The 26,750-nt window shown below is 34.7% G+C and overlaps 1 protein-coding gene across 6 annotated transcripts in view; it reads right to left on the bottom strand.

The window, feature by feature from the left end:
• The window catches only part of SYT14 (synaptotagmin 14), a 258,761-nt gene that overhangs the window by 192,171 nt on the left and 39,840 nt on the right, over nt 1–26,750 (bottom strand). Inside the window, exon 2 of one of the 6 annotated variants that reach the window (XM_074270191.1) lies at nt 17,779–17,923. The exons of the other annotated variants lie outside the window; for them this stretch is intronic. The gene's annotated coding sequence lies outside the window, so the exon portion shown is untranslated. The remainder of the gene's footprint in view (nt 1–17,778; nt 17,924–26,750) is intronic. 6 annotated transcript variants of the gene reach the window in all.

Raw genomic sequence — 26,750 nt, 5'->3', positions numbered from 1 at the left:
AGAGTGATAATTTGGTTTCCTCAGTACTTGCTCTATTCCTTTAATCTCTTTTTTCTTCTTTTATTCCTAACATTTCTAATACAATATTGACTAGTAATAGTGATAGAAGACAACCTTGTTTCACCCCTGAATGGTTATTGGGAATGGTTCTAGTTTATTCCTATTAATATTCTGCTTGCTGATGATTTTAAATAGATGCTACTGATTATTTTAAGGAAGAGCTGGGTTTAAATTTAATAATTGGTTATTAGTTCATTTCTTTCAGAGTGGTCACTTTCCATGAAGATATCCATCATTTTTATCCCAGTAACATTTTGCTCTTTGTTACTGAAATTAAGGTTCAGAATGCCAATCAATCAATATTTATTTAATATTTAACTATGTTTTAAGAAGCTTACAATCTAATGGGGGAAACAATATGCAAACAAATATATGCAAATCAAGATGTGTGGAAGTCAAATAAAATTAGAGGGAAGGGAATGGAATTAAGAGGAGATGGGGCAAACTTCCTATAGAAGATGAGATTTTGATTGGGGCTTTAAAAAAGTCAGTGAAATGAAGATGGGAGAGATAAGAAGGGAGAGCATTCCAGACTTGTTGAAAAGCAAGAGAAAATGTCCAGAGTTGAGAGATAAAGTCTCTTGTTGATGAAACCAGTGTTACTGGATAGAAGTACAACATGATAGGGAGTATGATATAAGAAGACTAAAAGAATAGGAGAAGGTGGGTCATGAAGGCCTTTGAATTTAATCCTAGAGATAAAGAAAGCCATGAGTTTGTTGAGTAAACATCATGATCAGACCTGTGATCTAGGAAAATCATTTTAGTGACTAGAGGATAGATTGGGGTGGGGAGAGACTCAAAGCAGGTAGTTCCACCAGCAGGCTATTTCAATAATCTGGATGATGAAAAGTGCACTAGAGGAGTGGCAGCATCACAGGAGATAAAGTGACATATCCAAGAGATGTTGTAAAAGTGAAACTGATGATCTTGGCAACAGCTTGGATATGGAAGTGAGGGAAGAAGTTGAGGATGATACCCACGTTATGAGCCTGGGAGATTAGGAGAATGGCATTGCTCTATACAGTAATGAGTTCTAGTTTGGATATGAGTTTAAGATGTCTACTAGACATTCAGTTTGGGATGGCTGAAAGACAGTTGTATATGTAAGATTGGAGATCAATAGAGAGTTTGAATTGGAGAAAGATAGATAGATGAAAATCATCTGCATAGGGATGGTAATTAAATTCATGGGAGCTGATGAGATTACCATGTGAAGCAGTAAATAGAGAGAGAAGAGAAGAGGATCCAGAAAAGAACCATGAGATGCATTTAAAGTTAGAAGGTGTTGTTTGGTAGAAGATCCAGCAAAGGAGACAGAGTGACATCCAAATAGGGAATAGAACCAAAAACATAGAGAATGCTATTCTATAAATCTAGAGAGAAGAGAATATTGAGGAGAGAGTGATTAATAATGTCAAAGACTGCAGAGAGGTCAAGGATACTAAGGATTGAGAAAAGACCATTGGATTTGGCAAGTTAAAGATTGTCAATAACTTGGAAAGAGAAGTTTCAGTAGAATGATGGATTGTAAAAGATTAAGAAAAGAATGAGAGGAAAGCAAAGGCACTTATTGTAGACAGCCTTTTTGAGGAGTTTAGCTACAAAGGGTGGAAATGGATCAAAGGAGGTTTTCTTCAGAATGAAGGAGACATACATGAGGAGATGGGATGGAAAGGGATCACTTGAACAAGAGGAGAAGTTAACTCTGATAAGGAGTAAAGCCACTTTATCATATGAGACAGGAGGGAAGGAGGAAATAGTGGTAGAAGGCATCTAAGTAAGAGATAAGGAAGAAAAGAGGAAGCTTTGCAGAATGGGATTTTTTTTTTTCAGCAAAATACAAGGAAAGATTCTCAGATGAGATGGTAGAGAAGGAGGAGCCATGAAAGATTTGAGGAATTTCCCCCTGTTGATTCCTGCTTATTTTGAAAAAAGAAATTATTACAAAAGAAGTTATTAATTGGCATATATTTATATATATATATATATTCATTTTATGCGACTTATATACATATATAATATCCACACATACATATATATATATATATATATATGTGCATGTGTGTATACATATATACATAAGTGTGTATATATAAAGGACGTATATTTGTTACGTCCTTCATTAGTATGCAAGCTTCTTATGAATATAAATTTTCATTCTTTGGATTCGTATTTCCAGTGTTTAGCACAAAGCCCTGAAAATAGTAGGAACTTAATAAATAATTGTTGAGTAATTGACAACAGCATCAAGAATTCCCCTTCCCATTACATAAAGGGCTGAATTCTGAATTATCCTTTTTACAAAAAGCTGACACTGCTCAGGGATTACTCCTTTTTCTTAAAAAAAAAAAAAAAAAAAAAAAACTCTCAAATCTTGAAGTTGCTAGTTAAGTAATTCCAAGACAGGTGCTTCCAGCATTACTTCTTTCTCTAAGTTGAAAAACTCTTATACTTGGTGATAGTGAAGCATCATAAAACCATCCAAGAAATCCTCTCCTTTCTCTAAAAGTCTGAGGTTGAGTAAATGTCACAAAAGTTTACTCTCCTAGAAGCCATATAAATGAAAGCATCCATAAGCTTCTTCCTCTCTAGAGCTGAGTCCAGCCACTCAAGATCTAATAACTCAATATTCTATCACAACTTTGACACTGACTCTTGGGATGAAAGGTTGTCATCTAAGCAGATTAAAGGAGGAGCGGATGGTCAGTCTCTGAAGTTTATGTTTATGTAAAGGTACCCCCTGAAGGACCAAATTCTATTCTAAGGTCTCCTTTACTTATAAAAGGGCCAAAAAACGGCCAAATTTGTGATTTATCCCATTTTCTAAGATCAAGCATGAAGAAAAAATGCCTGTTCTTCAAAAATCTAAGCTAACCAATTAATTTCCAATAAGAAATATTTGTCTTCTAAAAATTTCAAAGGGAGCATATTCATATCCTCTGTGTAGTAGAAGCAATACAATCTATCAAAGTTTCAATGCCATGGGAACTGGGCTAGTTTTTTGTTTGTTTGTTTATTTGTTTGTTTGTTTTTTAAAGATCCTACCCCATGCAGGTTAGGTAAGTTGTTTTTCTCTAAAAGTCACTGAAACTGGCTTAGAGTATTAAAGATTAGACTGCTGAAGTGTTTCCTTGGTCCCCTAAGGATACAAAAGGGCCACCCAAGTGTAGTAGAACCTTCCAGACTTGGTATATGTCCCACATATCTTGTCCTTATGAACAAATTCTATTCAATATTACTTTAAAATATTATAAATTTCTAATTTGCAGCATACGCCAAATTCAAAAAGTGAATATCAGAAAAATGACTTATTAAAATGTATTCTAAAATATAATTTCTATAATAATGTCAATTAATAAAGCAGCACTCAACTAAAAACAATTATTCTTTCTGTGATGCATATGATTTTCTGAAGACAAAATCTAACTTACATTTTTAAGGAAAAAGAAAGCAATAAAGCCCTACCAAAAAGGACTGAAACCTTACCTTACTCAAGTTATTTGATTAATTACTTATATCCATCTGACTGGGAATTTGCTCTTGTATCAATTTGCAAACAGGTTAAAGGCATCATTCATTTATATAAATATAAATAACATATTTGAGAAAGGAATCTCAATTTTTAGTATAACATGAGCAGCATTAGTATTTAGAAAATTAATTTTAGTTTTCTATATATTTTGTTAGTATAGAAATATTTTTATTTTTAATTATGAAATTAAAAGTCAAATCAGGAGTGAATACAAGTTTTCTTGTAACTTGCTGCATTCACTGAAATTTTCATTTTATTACCTGATTATATTATCACAAATATTTCAAATGTGAAAATAATAATAAATACATAATTATTGTTAAAACAAAGACAATCGAAATTACATATCTCTCTTACATTTTTCCACTGCATCAACAATGGACATGTTTTCTAAATGAAATTTTGTATTATCTAAATGTACAAATTATAATCTTGACCCAATAATACTTACTTTCTTTGCATTATTTACTTTGTATTAAAACTCCTTTAGACTACTTACAAACACTGAACTATATTCCATGGAACTAACCTATTCAGAAAATTAAGTCTACATTTTAAAAAAGCAAACTGAAACCTACTCTTCCTATGAACTCAAAGAAAATGTCAAAATATAATAACTTACTATTTGTAAATTTACCGCAGTAATTCTTATCATGCCATATACTTATTGTTCCTTTCATTTGTCCAGTCAAACATGAAACCCTTGGGTTATCCAACCACATGACATGGATACTTTAATTATTCAAGCCATAGATCCAATTCTATCTCCTGCACAAAATAGGGGATTGTGTGAGAAGCTACTGGAGTTTTTAAAATAAGTGTGCTTTTCTGTCAATTGCATTATATATCTGGCTTTGAAACTAATCTGAAAGTTTTTAGAATTTGTTCCATTTGACTTTGACTTTAAGTTGATAATTAATAAGCACTTATTAAGTGCCTGCTAAGTGCAAGGAATTATGCTATAATGATAAAATAATCTTAAAGATGATCAGTCCTACAGGAAATTAAATATGAACACTTATTTCCTATTGTTGTTACTACTTTAATTCTATAAAATGGTTATTTTTTCAAAAATATTTGTAAGCAATGCAGCAAATTAAAAACTAGAAAAATATCATCTTGACTAATTACAGAACTTAATTATAAAATTCTTTAGAGTTTACAAAAATGAAATGAAAATATACATATTTATTAAGGAATGACATAATTCTTGAGAAGCTATGATGAACAAATGATGAAAAAATGAACAATTTGTCTTTAAAGGTTTTATTTAATTGGCATGAAGAAAGTAAAATGGGTCAATAGAAACTTTTCAGCAAATTAATTTCCAAGTTTATAGAATTGGAGTTAGAAAGGAAATCTAAGGTTATTTAGTTTAACCTCTACTTGAAAAAAAATCCCTTCTATGATATACCCAACAAACATTCATCTAGCCATCAAACTTTCAATAAGGCTCAATTCATTGTTACATTTTTTGATCATCCTAATTGTTAGAAAGTTTTTCCTTGCATCAAAGCTAAAATTTCCTCTCTGCAACTTTCATACATTACTCCTAGGTCCAAAAAAAAAGTTGCCAAGCAGAAGAAATTTAAATCTTCTTCCATGTAGTAGAATTTCAAATACTTGAAAACAGCTATCATATCCTGCCTAAGTCTTTTCTTCTCCAGGTTAAATACATCTAGTTCCTTCAACCAATCATATAGTAAGTACCTTATTATCTTAATCATTTCTTCTAGATTCTCTCTGGTATGTTAAGATCTTTCCCAAATGTATGATAACAAAATAGCACAATATTCTAGTGGAAAGCATACTGACTTAGAAAACCACAAATTATTAATTTCTATGTTACACTAAATTTTTATTTTGTTAAGTATTTTCCAATTACACTGTAATCTGGCTCTGGCTGCACTGGAGAGTTTTACAGCTACAAGTTGGAACAACTTTGGTCTAGATGTCATATGAACAGAGACTAGGAAACTGGGGCAATCAATAGCCATATTTAAAAACTGTGCTTTCAATGGGCTGGGTGTGGGAGATAGAAATAGTATTTTAAATCAAAAGACAGATCTAAACCATAAATCAAGCAAGATGACTGCAGTTAGCTGCAGCCAATAAAGCTTCACATTGCAGCCTGTCTCAACTCTTAGAATCAATTCTTATCCCCAAATTCATATCTGACTTGCTAAATTATTTTGCCAAAAAAACATGCATGGTACACTTTATGGATGATTTGAAGAACTCAAGAAAGAATGATCTTTAGTATATACATTTTTCTCTTCCACACAAACCTAAGGCTAATGAGCAGGATGCAATTCTTCTGTAACTTACTTGGTTGCAATTAGCCCCAATGTTATGGATGAAAGAGTCCTACCAAACTCCTTTTATGACACAGACATGGTAGTGATACCCAAGCCATGTAGATTAAAAACTGAGAAAGAAAACTATAGACCAATCTCCTTAATGAATATTGATGCTAAAATCTTAAATAAGATATTAGCAAAAAGACTTCAGAAAACCATCCCCAGGATAATACACTATGATCAAGTAGGATTTATACCAGGAATGTAGGGATGGTTTAATATTAGGAAAACTATTAGTATAATTGACCATATTAATAATCAAATTAATAAAAACCATACGATCATCTCAATAGATGCAGAAAAAGCATTTGATAAAATCCACCATCCATTCCTATTAAAAACGCTTGAGAATTTAGGAATAAATGGACTATTCCTTAAAATAGTCAGGAGCATATATTTAAGATCATCAGTAAACATAATATGGAATGGAGTTAAACCAGTAAGATCAGGAGTGAAACAAGGTTGCCCACTATCACCATTACTATTCAATAATGTATTAGAAATGCTAGCCTCAGCAATAAGAGTCAAGAAAGAGATTAAAGGAATAAGAGTAGGTAATGAGGAAATCAAACTGTCACTCTTTGCAGATGATAAGAAGGTATACTTAGAGAACCCCAGAGATTCTAATAAAAAGTTATTAGAAATAATTCACAACTTTAGCAAAGTTGCTGGGTACAAAACAAATCCACATAAATCCTCAGCATTTTAATACATCACCAACAAAATGCAACAGCAAGAGATACAAAGAGAAATTCCATTCAAAACAAATGTCGAGAGTATAAAATATTTGGGAATCCATCTACCAAAGAAAAGTCAGGAATTATATGAGCAAAATTACAAAACACTGTCACAAAAATAAAGTCAGATTTAAATAATTGGAAAGACATTAAGTGCTCGTGGATAGGCAGAGCGAATATAATAAAGATGACAATATTTCCCAAACTAATCTATTTATTTAGTGCTATACCAATCAGACTCCCAAGAAACTATTTTAATGACCTAGAAAAAGTAACAACAAAATTCATATGGAAGAACAAAAGGTCGAGAATTTCAAGGGAAGTAATGAAAAAAAAAGTCAGATGAAGGTGGTCTAGGTGTACCTGATCTAAAGCTATATTATAAAGCAGCAGTCACCAAAACCATTTGGTATTGGCTAAGAAATAGACCGGTAGATCAGTGGAACAGATTAGATACAAAGGACAAAAAAGGGTACAACTATAGCAATCTAGTGTTTGACATTAGCATGGCAGAAATTAGATATGGATCCACACTTAACATCATATACCAAGAGAAGCTCAAAATGGGTCCATGATTTAGGCATAAAGAATGAGGCCATAAATAGATTAGAGTTACAGAGGATAGTCTACCTCTCAGACCTGTGGAGGAGGAAGGAATTTATAACCAGAGGAGAACTAGAGATCATTATTGATCACAAAATAGAAGATTTTGATTACATCAAACTAAAAGTTTCTGTACAAACAAAACTAATGCAAGCAAGATTAGAAGGGAAGTAACAAATTGGGAAAATATTTTTACAGTTAAAGGTTCTGATAAAGGCCTCATTTCAAAAATATATAGAGAATGGACCCTAATTTATAAGAAATCAAACCATTCTCCAATTGATAAATGGTCAAAAGATATGAACAGGCAATTCTCAGATGATGAAATTGAAACTATTTCCACTCATATGAAAAAGTGTTCCAAATCACTACTGATCAGAGAAATGCAAATTAAGACAACTCTGAGATACCACTACACACCTGTCAGATTGGCTAAATTGACAGGAACAAATAATGATGAATGTTGGAGGGGATGTGGGAAAACTGGGACACTGATGCATTGTTGGTGGAGTTGTGAAAGAATCCAACCATTCTGGAGAGCAATTTGGAACTATGCCCAAAAAGTTATCAAACTGGGTATAAACCCTTTGGCTTATATCCCAAGGAAATACTAAAGAAGGGAAAGGGACCTGTATGTGCCAAAATGTTTGTGGCAGCCCTTTTTGTAGTGGCTAGAAACTGGAAAATGAATGGATGTCCATAAATTGGAGAACAGTTGGGTAAATTATGGTATATGAATGTTATGGAATATTATTGCTCTGTAAGAAATGACCAGCAGGATGAATACAGAGAGGTTTGGAGAGACTTACATGAACTGAGGCTGAGTGAAATGAGCAGAACCAGAAGATCTCTATACACTTCAACAACAATACTGTATGAAGATATATTCTGATGGAAGTGGATATCTTCAATATAAAGAAGATCCAACTCACTTCCAGTTGATCAATGATGGACAGAAACAACTATACCCAGAGAAGGAACACTGGGAAGTGAATGTAAACTATTAGCACTACTGTCTTTATACCCAGGTTACTTATACCTTTGGAATCCAATTCTTAATGTGCAACAAGAAAATTGGATTTACACACATATATTGTATCTAGGTTATACTGTAACACATGTAATATTTATACAATTAATTTTAAAAAAACTTACTTGGTTGCTATAATATTAACTCATATTAAGTAAGCATTCCACTAAAACCTCAGATCCTTTTCACAAAACTATGATCTAGCCATATTACTCCCATCTTGAATTTGTGAAATTTACTTTGCAATTAAAAACATAAGATTACGTTAACCTCTATTAAATTTAATCAAATTAGATTCAGCTCATTATTCTAACCCGTCAAACAGGGTGGGGACTTCTGGGTCACTCCAACAAGATGGAGGCCTAGACATTTTCTCTGATCCTCACGACTTCTCAAACCTCTCCAAAATAGAAATTATGTGCCAAAGATTAAGCAACTTCAGCTGTCTCCATGATTTAGGGCACCCAGAACCTAAAAAGAGTTAAAAAAACAAAACAAAACAAAAAATATGAACTGAAGCCTAGCCCTGAGCTCACATATGCGCATTCCCATCCCACTGGCTACCATGCTACTGGCAGCAAGGCTGCACTAGCCAATACAAGGACCCACTCCATGAACTTGCAATAAAATCCAACTCCACACCTCAGTCTTCCCTCTCCTTTTCAGTTCCATAGAGATCTGGGCTCTTCAAATGTCAAGTTCCTCAAGGATCTCTGTACTACAAAAGATCTCTGCAGGAGAATAGAAGAACAGAGAAAAGGGACAGGACACATATCTGACTTGGTATGCAGCCCAACCTCATTCTCTTCTCTTTCCCCTCCCCATTCTATACTCTTTGAAACCCTAAGAAAGATACTAATTGAAATATCTTCAGCAAAGTTTCAGACTACAAAATAAATCCTCAAAAATCAATCGCATTTCTACATAATAACAGAACCCAAGTGAAAATAATAGAAAAGGAAATCTCAATCTAAATGACTACAAAATACATAAAGTACTTTGGAATAAACATACCAAAGCATACCAAAAACTGTATAAATTCAATTACAAAGTGCTCCTGACACTACTAGTAACTTTAATTTATCCTTTTGATGTTTTACCAATCAATTTTCAAGAAAACACTTTATAGAACTTGATTAAAAAGACAAAATTCATTTGAAAAAAAAAAAGATCTAGATTATCAAGATTATCAAGGAAAACAATGAAAAGAAATATGGAAAAAGGGAGACCATTTCCAGAGCACAAACTATAATATAAAGCAGCAGTCATCAAAACCATTTGATATTAGTTAAAAATTAAAGAACTAGATCAATGGAACATACCAAATAAGAGAAAATCACAAACCATGGAACTCAACCCAATATTTAAGAAAGAGATAAATATAAATCACAAAGGAAAAAAATTCCCTTACTTGATTTTTTAAAAAATGCATTAGGAAAACTGGAAAGCGGACTAGAAGAAATTAGGCTTAGACCAATATCTTCTACCATATAACAAAATACATCCTAAATGGATATGTGATTTTAATAGTAAAGTTCATACTGTAAAAATATTAGAAGGGAAGGAGATCATATACTCATACAGTAACATATAATTGTATTCCTTATCAAACAAGAAACAGAGGCAATTACAAAATATAAAACATAATCCTGATTACATAAAACTAAAAAACTTCTACACAGACAAAATTAATGTACCTGGGATAAAAATGGAAAACATACACACACAGAGAGTTCTCATTTTATACAAGTGGACCTTTCTGCAATCTTCTAAATAAATTTTTACATGATGTAAATTTGCCTCTACTTGCTCACTTAATTTAGTCTACACAATGAAGACATATACAAAATACAAGTATGCAAATCATAAAATATATTAAAATGTAGATATATTAAATAGTATACCAAGATAATAAGCAGAATTAGGAAATGAAAGGTAAAGTTAATGTAAAAGTATGCAAAGTATTTACCTTAAAGTTAGCACAGCTGTACAGTACATTATGCCTCCCTTACCCACTGAACATAATCTTTATCACTAGTAGTTATAATGGATTCTAGAGACCCCCATCCAGGGGTCCCTAGATAACCCTCTTGTAAACTAATTGGAACCTACTCTTGCAATATCTTAGAGTGCAAGGAAATACTTCTGTCAGCAGATTATTTTCATGTGCCCTGGTCCCATATCTGCTGACTATTCTTTTTGTCCTTTTCAGGAGTGACATAGCTCACTCCTGAAAGTAACACAGACCCACATCCTCACATTCTCTATCCTGACCATCTGTCATCCAGCTTGGCTGCCCTTCAAAAGGGGGCATCTCTCAGTTATTATGCTTGACCATAGCAGAACTTTCTCTTATGGGTCTAACCTGCCTTTCTTTTTCATTAATAAAGCTTAGTGATTACAAGAGAATTTCCTTGAATTCTTTCAAACCACCTCCAAACCATTTGAAGGACTCATCAGTTAGAATTCCTTTCAAAATTCTTTATGTAAATTAAAATTTCTAAGATGCAAATTTATGTTAAAAAGAATTGTAGTCTGACAATATTTCGATTAAAATTTTAGAATATATTCATTAATTGATTAATTATATTGGCCTGTAGTTTTTGTTCCATGTTTACATCATTCTTTGCTTTGACATCAGATTTTATTTATCTTATTAAAAAGGATCCTGGTTGAGTGCTTTCTTAATTGTTGAGAATTACCTGTGAAATATGGATATTAATTTTTCTAAAAGTTTGATAGAATTCTCTTATGAATCCAGGAATCTAGACCAGAAGTCTCTCTTCCTATTTAGTAGTTTCTTTACAGAAGATACAATGGACAGAGTACTATCCCAGGTGTCAGGAGGACCTGAGTTCAAATCTGATCTCAGACACTTAATATTTACTAACTGTGTGACCCTGGGGAAGTCATTTAATCCAAATTGCCGCACTAAAAAGTAAAGAAGATTTTCCCCTTTTATGCATTCCCACTTTTGTTACCATTTTACTATGCATAAAATATTCTTATTATTCTTATTCTTTTGGTTTTGTTTTTATTTTACATTGTTCATTCCTATTTTATTGTTTTGATTTTTTCAGTCATCTTTTTAATTACATTAGTTCAAGGTTTATTAATTTGATGAGTCTTTTCAAAGAATAAGCTTTTAATTTTCTATATCATTTTGTTGGGATTGCATTTTGTTTGCTTCCAAACTATTTTTCCCTATTTTTTACTATATCATCTTTTGTTTTTATTTTAAGTTTGTTGGCTTTCTAATTTTAATTTGAGTCATGCTTGATATTTATGTTTGATACATTCATTTTTGATTTTTTTATATGTAAAAATTATTTGTTCCATTTAAATTATTGCAGTTATTGTACATATTGTTTTCTTGGCTCTGCTTACTTCATTCTGCATCATCAGTTCATACAGGCCCTTCCATGCATATTTGTATTTATCATATACATTTTTTTTACTGCATAGTAACATTCCATTTCATTCATGTACTACAACTTATTTGTCCATTCTTCTGTCAATGGACATCTACTTTCTTCCCAGTCTTTTGCTATCACAGAGCTGCTATAATATTTGGTATATAATAGAAACTTTTTTTCTTGAGTTTCTTGGAATATAAGCACAGTAATAAAGTTTCTGATTAAAAGATTATATATATTTTAATTACTTTATTTACATAATTTCAAATTCTTTTCCAAAATAGTTATATCATTTCATTGCTCCACCAAGAGTGTACTGGTGTGCCTATCTTTGTATAACTTTTCAACATTGACCATTGCCATTTTTTTTTAACTTTGTCAATTTTCAAAATATTAGATGAAATCTTAAGTGAAGTGGTTATAAATCCTTGTAGAAATGTTTATTCATATCCTTTGACCATTTTTCTATTAAGAGAATGGCTATTAGTTACATATATATACATATATATATGTACATATCTATCTGTGCATATCTACCTTTATATATGTTTATGTAGTTTACAAGAAACACATTTGAAACAGAAAGACACACAGACTTAAAATAAGAGGTGGGAGTAAATTACTGTGATATTTCAGCTGAAGTTTTAAAAGGCAAGGGTAGCAATCAGACAAAGCAAAAGAAAAGTAGTACTGATTTAAAAAGATAAGCAGAGAAAGTACAATTTGATAAAAGATACTAGAGATAATGAAGTAATAGCAACAATTTTTATAGCATTTCCTTGGTAAAGATCTCTTGTCTCAAATATATATGTAGAACTAAGTCAAATCTGTGAAAAGTAAGAGCTATTCTCTAATGAATACATGATTAAAGGATATAAACAAGCAATTTTCAGAAAAATAAATAAAAACTATAGTCATGTAAAAAAGTTTTAATTTACTGTTGATTGAAGAAATGCAAATTAAAATAATTCTGTGGAACCACTTCACACTTTTCAGAAATGACAAATGCCAGAAAGAATAAAGGAAGGTAGTACATTAATAAATTCTTGATGGAATTTTAAACTAGTCCAACCATTCTGGAGAATAATTTAGAATTATGCCTAAAAGGCTATAAATGTGCATATCCTTTGATCCAGTCATCTGTATCTCAAAGAAATCAAAGAGAAGTGAAAAGACCTAAATTTACAAAAATTTCTCTGTATCATATGCAACTTTTAAAAATATTGACACAGAGATATTGCAAGCAAATGTAAAAGGATAGAAATAGCAAATAATTAAAAGTCATCTTTCCAGAGGCCTCAAACAAAAGACACAGACTCAGAGTTAACAAAAAATTCCTAAATAATGAGTGGATCAAAGTACAAATCATGGAATCAACTAACAGTTATGGGAAAGGAAATAATAATGCTGAAACAAGACACAAAATTTCTAAGATATAGCTCAAGTCCTCAGTGTAAATATCATACCATTACCCAAACATATGTTAAAATGGAAAAAGAAAATTAATGAATAGGTTTTTAAAAATTCTTTTATTCACCCTTTTATGGAAGTGAGAAGTCCACATATGTTTTCAAACTTTTTCAATGTACTGGTCAGTTTTGCTTTTTTTTCTTTTTCTGGTTTTTAAAAAAATACAGTTTGTTATGGATTATAGTGCTATGTGAAGGAAAAGGGAAGGTACACTGGGAAAAAATATAATGATATAAAAAGCAAATATTAATAAAAAGTTATTTTTAAAAAGAATCACAGAGAAAGAGATTTAAAACCAGAAATAATCTTAAAAAAGAGTTCTGAATAATCCTTTGACCATTTATCTAATGTGGAATGTCTCCATTGCTTTGAATGCCAATCTAACTATTTCTCTCTGTGATTCAATGGCTAAATACAAGAAGAAAGAATAAAGGAAGAATGAATACATATGGCCTATCTTCTTTGTGTTTAAAATCTTAAGATTTAATATGAAATTATATTTCCATCCCTAAACCTTGGAAATATGATGTAGGATCAATAGTTAAACCCCACCCCAAAAGTAGTTCTTGAAAACATTTTTATTATGCTATCCACCACAACCCATATCATCTTTCTGAGAAGTGATGACCATCATCCTCCTGCTTATTCATAATCAACAGACCGGAATTTTCCCCTTCATATCATATTCCTTTATTTGTTATATATCACTTCCTATATTTCCCTCACCTAACATTACCATGTTATTAAGTGCAAAAGAAGCAGGATAGCTATAGATATGGAACACACATGGGTCCCCGACTCTACTGATTTTTGCAAGACAACCAAATATGCTGCCAAAGAATTAATAGGATCATGTGTACATCTGCATGACCAACTGGCTAGTATAACCAAAAAGTGACTATCAGACATTCAGAATCAACCTGAAGAGACTTCCTGAGCCCAAGGATCAGTAATAATTAATGCATTTACCAATGACCTAAATGAAAGAACTGTGAGTATATTCATTAATTTTGCAAATGATCACTTAATTGGTCAGGATTGTTAATATGATGGAATACTAGAACAGACTCTGAAGTGACCTCAATAAATTACAGGAGAAGTCTATCAAAGTAGGAAGTTTAACCAAGATCACTGCAAACAAATATCATGGGAGCACAAAATGAAATATTATCCACAAAAATGATCAGTTGGCACAAATAAAACAAGAATAGTCTCAAAGCAACATAAGTTTAATAGGACATTAACACTAATTCAGTTCAACTAAAACTAAGCCCAAATATACTCCTTTTTCATGGTATTAAAATTGGGGATCTTGTGATTTAAGAAGCATTGTCCATACCCTTAAGAATCTTATAATCTGGCCAGGAAAGTGAAACATGTATGTAAATTATAATTCAAAATAGAATGAGATAAAGATATAATCTGTTTACTACTATACTCATCAATCAAACCCTTATTAGGGTAGTTCTGATTTCTAAATTGTAAAATAATATGGGAAAAGTTGAAGGAAAAAAAATGGATGATAAAATCACAAAGGTTCAGATAAGAGTCACCTGTAAGTAAAGGGATATAAAATGGTGAAAGGAATTTATTTTTTTTTAAAGGGATGGAAACAGTTTGGAAAAATCAGGTTTAGACAAATATTTTAGATTTTGGAAATAGAAACAATGCCTAAATACAAAAGGTCAGACAATAAAACTCAAAAGATAATTAAATCATAACTATAGTTTAATTTAAAAAGGAGACAGAGAAGAGACAATAAAACAGAAATTTTTCATGACATAAAATTAATAAGCTTTTGAACTAATAAAACCAACAAAATAAAATTACAAGAGAATTGGTGGCTGTGTTCAGTCAATTCAATTTTGTCATATACTTCATGATCCCATAGACCATACTGTTCATAAGTTTTTCTTGGCAAAGATACTAAAGTTATTTGCCAGTGGATTAAGATGAATAGACTTGCCCAAAGTCACATAACTAATAAGTGTCTGAGGACTGATAGGAACTCAAGTCTTCCTAACTCCAGGCCTACTGCTTTATTCATTGAGCCACCTTCTGCCTGATTTAAAAAAAAAAATCCAAGGAAGTGATCCCAGTGTTAACAAGACCTCACATCCCAGGTAACATCAATACCAACTGCTGTCCAACTGCATCTGCAGTGAGCCAAAGAAACCTAGGAATAGTACTATTGTCCCCCAATTCCCAACATCCAGACTGCCCCTGCAACCATTTTCCAGGAGGTTTGCCCTTATAGAGATGTGACTTGGCAATGCTTCTACAAATGCCCCAATCCTTGTATCAAATAATTCGATGGATGTATTTTTAACAATTGTAAATGACAAGGAAGAAAATGCATTACTCTCTTCTTTACCACTAAAAACCACCATGTCTATCCCTCTGACATACAAGTGAAATCTCCTTTTTGTTACTGCTGAAGTCTCTTCCTACTCTCAAATTCTGATTCTATTATTCTATTGTCTCTTGCTAATAAAATGGGAGTTCCCTACGAGCAGAAACTCCTATTTTTCTATTTGTATCATCAGTGCTTTGCATATGATAAGCACTTAATATTTTTTTCATTAATTCATATCCAAAGTATTTAGGGAATTGTTATAATGAAGAGTCATTTTCCCAATAGATAAAAGGGCCAAAGGATATGAAATTATCAAAATAATTGCAAACTATAAAACCAAAGAAAAACTTACTCAAAATCTCTAATAGTAAGAGAAATGCAAATGAAAATATTTTTAAGCTTCTACCTCACAGTACTCAAATTGGAAAAAATATTAAAGATGGCACCAGTCAGTGCAGGAATTTGGAAGACAGGCTTATCGATAGATGCATGCACTGTTTGTGGGGCTATGAAATGGTCCATCTGTTCTGAATATCATCAGTGTTACTTAGAAAAAGTGACTAAAGTATCCATCCTAGTGCTCTTCAGATGCCTCAGGAATTCAAAGACTAAAATAAATTTCCAATTAACAAAATATTTATAACAGCACTTTTTATGGTAGTAAAAAACTGGTCAAAAGTGTCTAATGCATGGGGAGTGAATGAAAAGCAGAGCATATGAGTATAACACAATAAGGTGCAGTTAAGAAATGATGACTATAAGAAGCCAAAAAAAAAAAAATCATGACAACAACATAAAAGAAAATTACTGAAAGGATGTCAAACTATGAATTTTCTGAAAGGATAAGACTGAATATTTATCTGAAAGAAAAGATAATGAAACATACCCTTCTTCTCTCAGCTGAGAGACAGAGGACTAAGAACAGAGTATTGTATACATTGTCAGATTCAGTCACTATATAATATGTTTGCTTAATTGTTCTGTTTGTTATAGGGAAGAATTCAGCCTGAAAGAAGCAGAGGACAGGGTTGAAATGAGTAGAAAAAGCATCAATAAAAGTGTGGGTGTTTTTTTTTTTAAAGAAATAGAAAAGAAATGCTCCAATAATGATCTTCAATCCATAAAATGTTATTTTGAAAATTATACCAGCATGAAAACTAAAGAATAAATAGGCTTAAATTAAGTAGTAATTTGTTTAGATCTGTGGAAAAAAAACTAAATTGTATGAGTAATTATAGACCAAAAACAGGGTTTCAACAAGGGCCTTAGAAAGAAGAGATTTGAAAGCCTGAGAAAAGTTTGACTAAGTAAAAAGTACAGAATAAAGGAATAAAGACTATTTGGACCCAAACTGAGTAAACATTTTTTTTAAATGAGGACAGAATTAACTATATCCAGAGGGATGAAGGCATTAAATTACATATTTTTAAAATGTATGGACATTTCCAAAAGGAAAAAAGTTAAAAATATAAATACAAACATGAAAGCATTGTAGGAACACATAAGTACAAATTCACATTAGTGAATTAGCAAAATAAAGCAAATAAAAGAAAGGACAAAAATGATGAAAAGGTTTTTTTTTTCACAAATTAAGTTATAATTGCAAAATAAAAAGTGACCCCAAAAAAAGTATTTACAAAAGAATTTGGTATTTGTGAATGAAAAATGAATATGCATATTTCTATGTAAATATGTTGGTGACTATTTCCCCATTCAACTACTTAGCCATAATAAATACTTTAAGGGGAAAAAAGTTTCCCCAACATAACTCCCACATTCATATCTTTCCTCACTTAGCAACATCAATTGTTACTGCCAGCAGAAGATTCTTTAAGCACAGCTCCCTCTGTTCTTGACAGCACAAAGAGTTAATGTAAAGGACAGCTGATTATTTGCCACTGTGGAGGAGAGAAAGATAGTTTGTCTCTATGATTTGCTTCCATCTCCCCTGGGCTTGGGTGAGAGGCAGCCAGCCTGTAAAGCATCCCCTTCAATCATTCTGCAAATTATTTCCTTTTCTTTCTGTCTCTCAAACACATATGAAGACTCCATTAAAAATTATTAGCTCCAAGCTATGAGAAATAGCTGAAGGGAGAAATGTTAAGAGAGCTGAATTCTACCATTAATGTCACCCCTAAATACTGTGCAACTGAGTGAGCTGCTATTTTTAAGTGAAGTAAGAACTCAAGCATTAATAGTGGTTAGGCACACCTAGTTACCATCCAGAACATTTCCTTCCTTCCCTCTTGGCTTTTCCTTTGCCTCACAGCCACACCATCATCCATGTTAGTGGGCCAGCACCTCAAGGTGTCGAACCAGAAGATTTGTAGACCACAACAAATTTCAGAGTGAATACCTACAAGTTGGACACATAAAGATGTCAATATCCAAACTTTGAACTAATTTCCCCTCCTAAAAGTTAAAAATAAAGCTAACATGCCTGTGAACTATTCCTACTAATTCAACTTCACCACTATTGCTTCTCTCACTTTTGGTAGATAATTTATTCTCCTCCACTGAAGAATCTGAAGTCATGAAACAATAACTCCTCAAATCCTCAAATGTTTCCAACAATGTTGCCTTTCCCCCTTTCTTTCCATTCAAAGAAGAGACATTCCTATTTTTTACTAAAACTATCTTTCCCCATAATCCCAGTTCCTTCTAATTATTGTAGAAATTTGCTCTAGATTTGATTCCTATCTTTCAAAAATCTTTAAACTCGGGGCAGCTAGGTGGGGCAGTGGATAGAGCACCAGCCTTGAATTCAGGAGGACCCGAGTTCAAATGTGGTCTCAGACACTTAACACTTCCTAGCTGTGTGACCCTGGGCAAGTCACTTGACCCCAGCCTGGGGAGGGAGGGGAGGGGAATGAATCTTTAAACTCTCTCAGTTCTGGCTCCTTACCTATATACATAAATGCTAATATGTCCAATATTAAAAATTAAGCCTCTCATTGATTTTTCCCATCCAACTATCACACTATCTGAATCAACAAATAAGCATTTAAATTCATGTGTACAACAAGTCTAGGGATAGGAAGAGACACCAAAACAAAACAAAACAAAGTCATTGTTCTTAAGGAATACTTATTCTAATGGGGAGACATCATGTAGGTTACTAGATACATATACATTATATACAGAGTACCTGAAGACTGTAATCTGAAAGAGGAAGACATTATCCTAAGGAGACTAGGAAAGGCCTCTTGAGCTGTGTCTTGAAGGAAGCCACAGAAACTAAGAAAGAAAGGAAAGAGAGTAAAGCATTCAAAGCCCAGAACTGGCAGTGCAATATCATGTTTGAGAAGCTATAGGTAGGGCAACAGAACTGGATTTTAGAGAATGTAGAGACAAGGTATAAGAAGGCTAGAAAAAGTAGAAAGGGCCAAATTATGAAGATCACCAAGGCCAAATAGAAGATTTTTTTCAATCCTGAAGGGAAAAAGAAGCCAGTGGACCTCTCTGAGCATAGGGTTGATACAGTCAAACATAGGCTTTATATTTAAAATATCATCATAGCAACTGAGTGGAGGCTGGACTAAAGTGGGAAAAAACTTTAAGAAATGAAATCAGTTAAAAGACTACTACAGGACTCTAAGAGGTGAAAAGAAAGTTGGTTTCATCTTCAAAACATATTATGAGGCAATGTATTCAAGAGATGTTGTGAGGATAAATGAGGTGAATATAATTGAGAATATAGAGTTGATGACACTGAAGTTCTAGGACTAAATACCTAAAGGCAGTGATAAACAAGGTTAGAAGAGGAGAGGGTTTGGAGAAGAGAGTGGATTTTGCTATGGACAGATGGGGAGATATGTGACTGAATGTGTTTCTCAACAGACAAGTCAGTGTCCAATATGGATTGAGAGAAGCCTATTTGTTAACAATTAAGAGATGATTGTTCAATGATAAGGAAAAAAACTAGTACAGATGCTAGAAATGAATGAGACACAAAGTGAAGAAACCAACTTTTGCCAGCTTTCTCAAGTAGATTATTATAAAAGAGAGGAGAGATATAGGATCATAGCTAACTAATTAATAATTAACTAACAGATTAAATACAGGGTTTTAAAGAGCCATATTAGTGACTACTTCACTAGTCCAATTCCCTCCATGTTCTCAACATTATTTCCTTCTCCTCATTCCATTCAAGTACTTTATCTTTTCCTATTTCTTCATCTACAATATTCTCCCACAGAATGCAAAAGTTAAAAAAAAAAATTTAGACATGGTGAATGGGAGATAATCATGGAATGCCAAGTGTGAACTGGAAATAGAGGCAGATAGAGAAACACTGTGAGTAGTTTAAAAAAAAAAAACACCAGGTTTGGATAAATAGATCTTGGTGTCATCCACACAGTGATAGCAATTAAACCCATGGGAGATGACAAGGTCACCACATGGAAAAAATGATGAGATGAAAATCCAGGGCAGGGTCTTGGAGTACATTATTAGGAACTAAAATACAAATAATGATTTAGCAAAGGAAACTGAGAAACAGTATATACAGTATGATATAAAAAAGGTACATATAAAATAAAACAAGTATATATAATAAAAAAAGAGAGAGAGAAAGAGAAGCAGAAGTTGAACAGGACAGCTTAGAATAGTGAAAATCCATAGAACCATAAAATCCAAAAATTAACCCAGAAAGAACAGGTTATAAACAGCTTCAAATGCTGTAGCTATGGCCAAATAGATGAAGAATGGGGAAAAGTTGTCATATATAGAAATGAAAAGATCACTATTAACTTGGAAATAGAAGTGTTAGTTTAATGATGAAGTCAGAAGCTAGACTAAAAAGTTGAGAGGTAAGCCAAAAAGTGGAGGGAAAAAGGTACATAGATATTTTTTTCCAGAAGTTTGGTTGTGAAGAAGATATATATACATATATATATATATATATATATATATATATATATATATATATATATATATATATATATATATATATATATATATATCATAATTATTTTGGGATAGGAATCCCTAGGAAAGATTTTCTTTGTTTTTGTTTTGTTTTGTTTTGTTGATTTAAAAAGGAGATTTGGACATATTTGCAGGCAGCAGGAGAGAAACTAGTAAATTGAGAAAGAAAAAATAGAAAGTGTAGGAATGTCTGTGGGAACAAGCTGTCAGGGGTAATGGAAGGGAATGAGATAATAGATACAAGGGCTTGGCTGGGTGAAAAAGACTCCTGTTTCAGACGAGTGTAAAGGAAGAGAAAATAGGGAACAATAACAAGAGATTCTGATACACAGAGAAGAGAATACTTAAAGAATGGCCCGTATTTTCTCAGTAAAGATGAAGTCCTAAGTTGAGATGGAAGGAGGTGTAAGGAGAAAAGAGATTTCAAACAGCCTCTGTGGGACATGAGATCAAAGAGTGAAATAACATCCATTTGTAGTGGATTGAGTCGGCTCAGAGCGTCTCCGATTCTGTTCAGCAGAAGTGCGATGAGAGCAAAAGAAGTGCGTGTTGAGAGTAGTCCGCAGTTGGGCTGTTTCAGGGATATAAGATGGGGGAAGAGCAAGGAGGAGGTCCGGTTCGAACGGTAGCCCCTTTTAGTTCAGCTTCAATGTGCAAAGAAATGAAGCACTTGGAAATCACTGGATAAGTAACAAAGAGCTTTGCTCTGCCCCTAAACAACAGCCCTGGCATCCGGCTGGAGCCCCTCTGCTGCTCTAACACTCCCGTGGCTGGCGCTGAGGCTGAGGCAATGGGAGCTTTGCAGCACGGGAAGATGCTGCGGGAGCTTGGAGGCCGCACCCCCAGGGTGACCCCCACCAAAGAGGGAGTCAGAAGTGAAAAATCTGTGAATAAAAAGGGGGAAAGACCTGCGGTGGGGGGAGGAGGGGAGAGAAGTTCAGCTGCAGACCCTGAGCAGAAGGGATAAACCGACAGGGAAGGCATTAAGAAGAGACCATGGCGGCCGCCAAACCGGCGGAGGAATCCGACAGCTATGAGTCAGTCAGTATCTCAGACAAGGAATCAGTAACTGGGGGGGGAGGGGGGCCGCAGGGTTCACTTTGTTCCTGAGACAGCAGGGAACCACGGGAGAGTGTTTAAACCAGATGGTTTAAAAGAGAAATAAGAACTGTAAAATCAGAATTTGTGGCACGCTCGGCAGAAGTAATGAGTAAGTTGTTTTTCCTTTTTTAATTTTAAAATTTATTTTAAATTTAAATACTTAACAGGAAAATTTTTAAATTGCCATGTACACAGCGAAACATAAGATTCAAAATATAAAGCAGTACATTTAATGAGCAGGACGTTAAGGCATTAAAATGAGTAATTACAATTAACGCGCATTACAACGCCTCAGATCACGCACTGTGGCTTACAAGCTTTTTATTAAATAATCAGTCAGATGTTTTTAAGTAGCAACAGCAGCAGCAGCAGCCTCCCCCGCCGCCGCCCTCACTGGCTGCAGAGCTGTCTCTGCCCCTTTCGGGCCAGCCTCAGGATGAGCTTCTCGGGTTTTCCACAAGTACCACGGGCTCACGTGTGACTGACAGTGACACAGGAAGGAATGTGACGCGTTCTAGTGTCTGAGTAGAAGCGCTTTAGTCCGTGTCAGTCTATAAATTAAGTCACGTACATAAATATCCACATCCGCAGAAACATTGTTAGACACTATGTTCTAGTGCATATCTTATGGCAGCCGTTAGATGGCGCCACATAACTGCAAAGGTAATTTTTTTTTTTCTTACCTCAGCCGAACCAGTCTGCGGGTTGGCCCGAACCCTCCTTACTCCACCTCTCCGTTACCACCGCCCCCTCCCCCTCACTCAGCCTCCCTCTTCTGCTGTCATTCGCAGCCCCTCCCCCTTTCATCCACCAAACCCAGCCAGGCACCTTTCCCTCCATAATTCTCTTCCGCGCGCCCCCTCCCTCCGCTACCACTGCCAGCGCCCCGGCACGGTCCCCAAGCCCTCAGATGCGGGCGGCGCGCTCATCGGTCCCCCTGCTACAGTCTCTGCGTGTCTCCCAGTCCGCCACGCAGCTGCACAGGGATCTTCTGAAACTGAAGACCTGACCAGTTTTACCCTCTATGAAATAAGCTCCGGTGACCCCTAAACAGCCCGTAAAACCCTCTGCTTCTTGTTCAGGCCCTCTGTAACTTGCCCTTTCTTTCTCTCTCTAGAATCTTCTCACATGCTGTTCCCTTCAAATATTCCGCAGCTAGGGACCCTGAGCTCCTCTCACAAGGAACTACATCTCAGTGCCAGGCCCCTCACTGGCCGCCCCCCACACCGAGAGTCCTCGTCCTCCTTGTCCTTGTTTCCTGGATTCTTCCGCCAAAGACTCCGAGATGCGTCTCTCTGCTGATTATCTCCCGCTGATCTTATATACACCTTTTTTGTAAAAACCACATGCATACATATAGTACATAGCTTATGAAAATGTGCTCTCCCTGCTAAAATGGTGAGCTCTCTGAGAATGGGGATTGGTTTGCTTGTTTTACTGCTTGTCTTAAGAGTTTTGCACAGCGCCGGGGATGCCGGCTGAATGGCTGCCCCACCAATATAGCTGAACCGCTCCTAGAACGAATGGCTAGTCTCGCCATCCCCCGCCCAGAAACCAGAACTGGAGCCGAGGACAGGCAGGGGCGGCCAAGTGGCAGAGGCCGCCTGTGAGAGGAGCGGTGGCCACACGGACCAACACGGGCCTCTGTCATTCCCAGCAGAGACTTTCGGATGAAGAACAATTACAAGGATGTAAATCATAGAATTGGAAAGTTATCCATGTCTAAGCCCCCAGTGGCAAACGATGAGATGGAGAGCTAAGAAAAATCATAAACAGCCCCAAAGGCTGAGAGAGGGGGAATCGGGGATTCCAACAGCCAAAGAGAAGGAATTTTAAATGGAAGGGAGACGTACAGCAGTGGTGTTGTTTGGCAGGGTGCAGCGGGGGAGGGGAGGTGGAAGGACGGAATGGGATACCCCGAACATCTATTCACACGTTAGAGTTCCCAAACGGTTCGTGAGGAGAACCATTGTAGGCCAGCTCTAGCGGTGAGGCCCGGCGGTCCCATATGTTGTGAGGATACATCTGAGGCCTTAGTATTCTCAGCACCCCCTCTCCCCTTTGGTCATAGTTTGGGTTCTGACTGACTCAGATTGAATGTAAATATCAGTCATTTCTGCTATGGCCACAAACCCTGAGGGTCCTCCCCTCCCAGGTTCATTCATTTATTTAGGGTTCTAGGGTACTAGGTGAAAGAGGGGATTTTTTGTCTCAATTGCTACTGAATGGGTGCAGCCTTCTGTGACAGAGGCCTATTAAAGGCCTTAGCTTAAAAAGGCCAAGGTCTCTCATTACATCCAGGGCCATCTCAAGTGGTGTTGACCTATATCTGGCCACCACACCCGATGATCTGGAGGGAAAGATCAGCACCCTGCTGCCATAGTCCTCTTCAAAACAGCAGTCCCCTTTCTGCCCTCCCCAAGATTCTCCATCCCAGGTTTTCATGACAGGATTCTCTAATTTCCACTAGGAAAAAATGACAGGTTTTTGTTAAGTTTTCCTTTTGTTCGTTTTAAATTGCAATTGCCAATTTCCCACAATATTTTCCTTACAAGCCAGTTGCATTTAAAATTATTTTGCATTTATTGATTTGCAGAATCTCTAAATACCTCAACCTAGTATATAATTGAATTCTATATAAATACTGAAATTAAGGGTAATCTAAGAAGTATGGACTAAAATGCTGGTACCTACTTGATAAATCTACCATATTTTTGCTGTGTTTAGACAGACCTAAACTGCTTCCCTTTCTAGAAGATCCTTACATCTTATAAGACAGGTCTGCCTTTTTGCTAAAAATTTCAAGTAATCAACCCTAGGTATTTAATCCCTTTTTGGAAGAGCCTCACTCTTATTCCAGGCTTATTGGACCTCATTTGCTATTTTCTCTTAAGTCTAGTTGTCCTATTATTGGGTAAATTTGGAATTCCAGTAGGAATTCTGACCCAGTGACAAGGATCCTTTTGGAAGTTTGAAAGGGAAGGTACTCAAGTGTCCTTTGAAATAAAGACCTTGATAAAACATGGTAGAACAGTGAGGCCAAACTGAGCTAGGCAGCAGAGTGGATAGAGGGTTAGTTCTATTGTCAGTAAGGAATATCTGAGTTCAAATCCAGCTTCAGATACTTCTTAGCTGTATGACCTGGGCAAGTCAGTTAATCTGTGTCTCAGTTTTCTCAAATGTAAAATGGGGATAATAATAGCGCCAATTTCTCAGGGTTATTGAACGAAATAATCATTATAAAGCGTTTACTATAGTGCTTGGCACATAGTAAATGTGATGTGAATTATTATTATTATTGTCATTACATAGAAACTCAGTATACCAATTTAGAAAACCACAAATTGTACTATATTTTTGTCTATTTTGTTAAACATTTCTCAATTACATTTTAATCTGGTTCTAGCCACATACAGGAGTTTTGCTCCTGGTACAGCCAAGAGCAGTGAGTTTTGACTTCTCTGTCCAAGAGAATTTTGGTATGCTCTACAGAAAAGGAACACCTAGAAAACTTTGCCTAGCACCCATCTGGATGGCCTTGTGCACTGAGAGAATCATGGAAGATTTTTTTACCTAACACAGCATGGTTTCTCATCTAAAAGTGAAAGGATATCTTTTAGTAAATCCCAAATCCCTAATGCAGCTAGGTGACTCAAAGGGAAAGTGCCAGACCTAGAGTCAAGAAATCCTGAATTCAAACCCCTCCACAGCCATTTATTAACTGTGTGCTTCATAGGATGAATACAGAGAAGCTTGGAGAGACTTACATGAACTGATGCTGAATGAAAGGAGCAGAACTAGGAGATCATTATACACTTCAACAATGATACTGTATGAGGATGTATTCTGATGGAACACTGGGAAATGAGTGTGAACTGTTTGCATTTTTGTTTTTCTTCCTAGGTTATTTTTACCTTCTGAATCCAATTCTTCTTGTGCAAAAAGAGAACGGTTCGGTTCTGCACACATATATTGTGTCTAGGATATACTATGACATATTTAACATGTATGAGACTACCTGCCATCTAGGAGAGGGAGTGGAGGGGGGAAGGGAAAAGTCAGAACAGAAGTGAGTAAAGGATAATGTTGCAAAAAAATTACCCATGCATATGTTCTGTCAATAAAAAGTTATAATAAAAAAGTAAGGAAGTATTAATTTAAAAAATATTTCCATAAAAATGATTTTTAAAACATTATTAAAGTTTTCACAACTTTCTGGTATCATCACTTAGTAGAAATTTATTTCCTTAAGTCAAATCCCTGATTTGCTAACAAATCTGGTAGAAGAATGGTATAATAAAATAGATAGAAAATTAAACTAGGAATCATTACATAAAAACAAAAACAAAAAACCCTGTAATCATAAGCTTAAAAATAATTTCGTTTTTCTAGGCCTTAGTTTCCTCATCTATACAACAGAAAGTTAGATAAGAACACTGTTATGGCCTTTCTACCTCTTAACAGAATGATTCCAAAGGACATATTACTGTACTGCTATTACATGTCACTTCTCTGACATTCTTAAAACTGCACCAATTTTTAGTAAAATAAAATTTGCTAAAAAGAACAAGTTTTTCATTTCAAATGATATTTAATAAGCTAATATTAGCTATCATCCAAATTTCTCATGACAAATTTTTAGGCTAGCTTTTTCCTTCAACCCCCCAAAATAAAAAAGAAGAAAAATCTACTCCTATATGTAAAATATTTTTATTTCGAGGGGTTTTTTTAATATCTACCCAAATTTCTGCCAATTCCCTTGCCATCAAAGTGTCAATACTGAATTCTTTTCTTATTGTCTTTACTTTTCAAGACTATTCCTGAAACAGCGATTAGAGTGCCAGACCTGAAATCAGAAAGACTGAGTTCAAATATTGCCTCAGACACTTGCTAGGGTATGTGACCATGAGCAAATCACTCAAGCTCTATACACTTAAGCTCTACATACTCAGTTTCTTCATTTGTAAAATTAAAATAATAATAGCAACTACCTCATAAAGTTGGTATGAGGATAAAATGAGATGTCTATAAAGGAATTTGCAAATCTTAAAATAGTACTCAAATATAGTTAAATTTTAGATTTAATATAATACTATAGCATTACTACATACCTTTTATTTTGAACTAACAGATCCTTTGAGTGAATGGCAAAA

This window comes from Sminthopsis crassicaudata, chromosome 5 (assembly GCF_048593235.1).
Source record: "Sminthopsis crassicaudata isolate SCR6 chromosome 5, ASM4859323v1, whole genome shotgun sequence".
NCBI classification, from domain to species: domain Eukaryota; kingdom Metazoa; phylum Chordata; class Mammalia; order Dasyuromorphia; family Dasyuridae; genus Sminthopsis; species Sminthopsis crassicaudata.
Note: the sequence above shows the minus strand (reverse complement) of the source record. Positions and strands in the feature narration are given on the sequence as shown.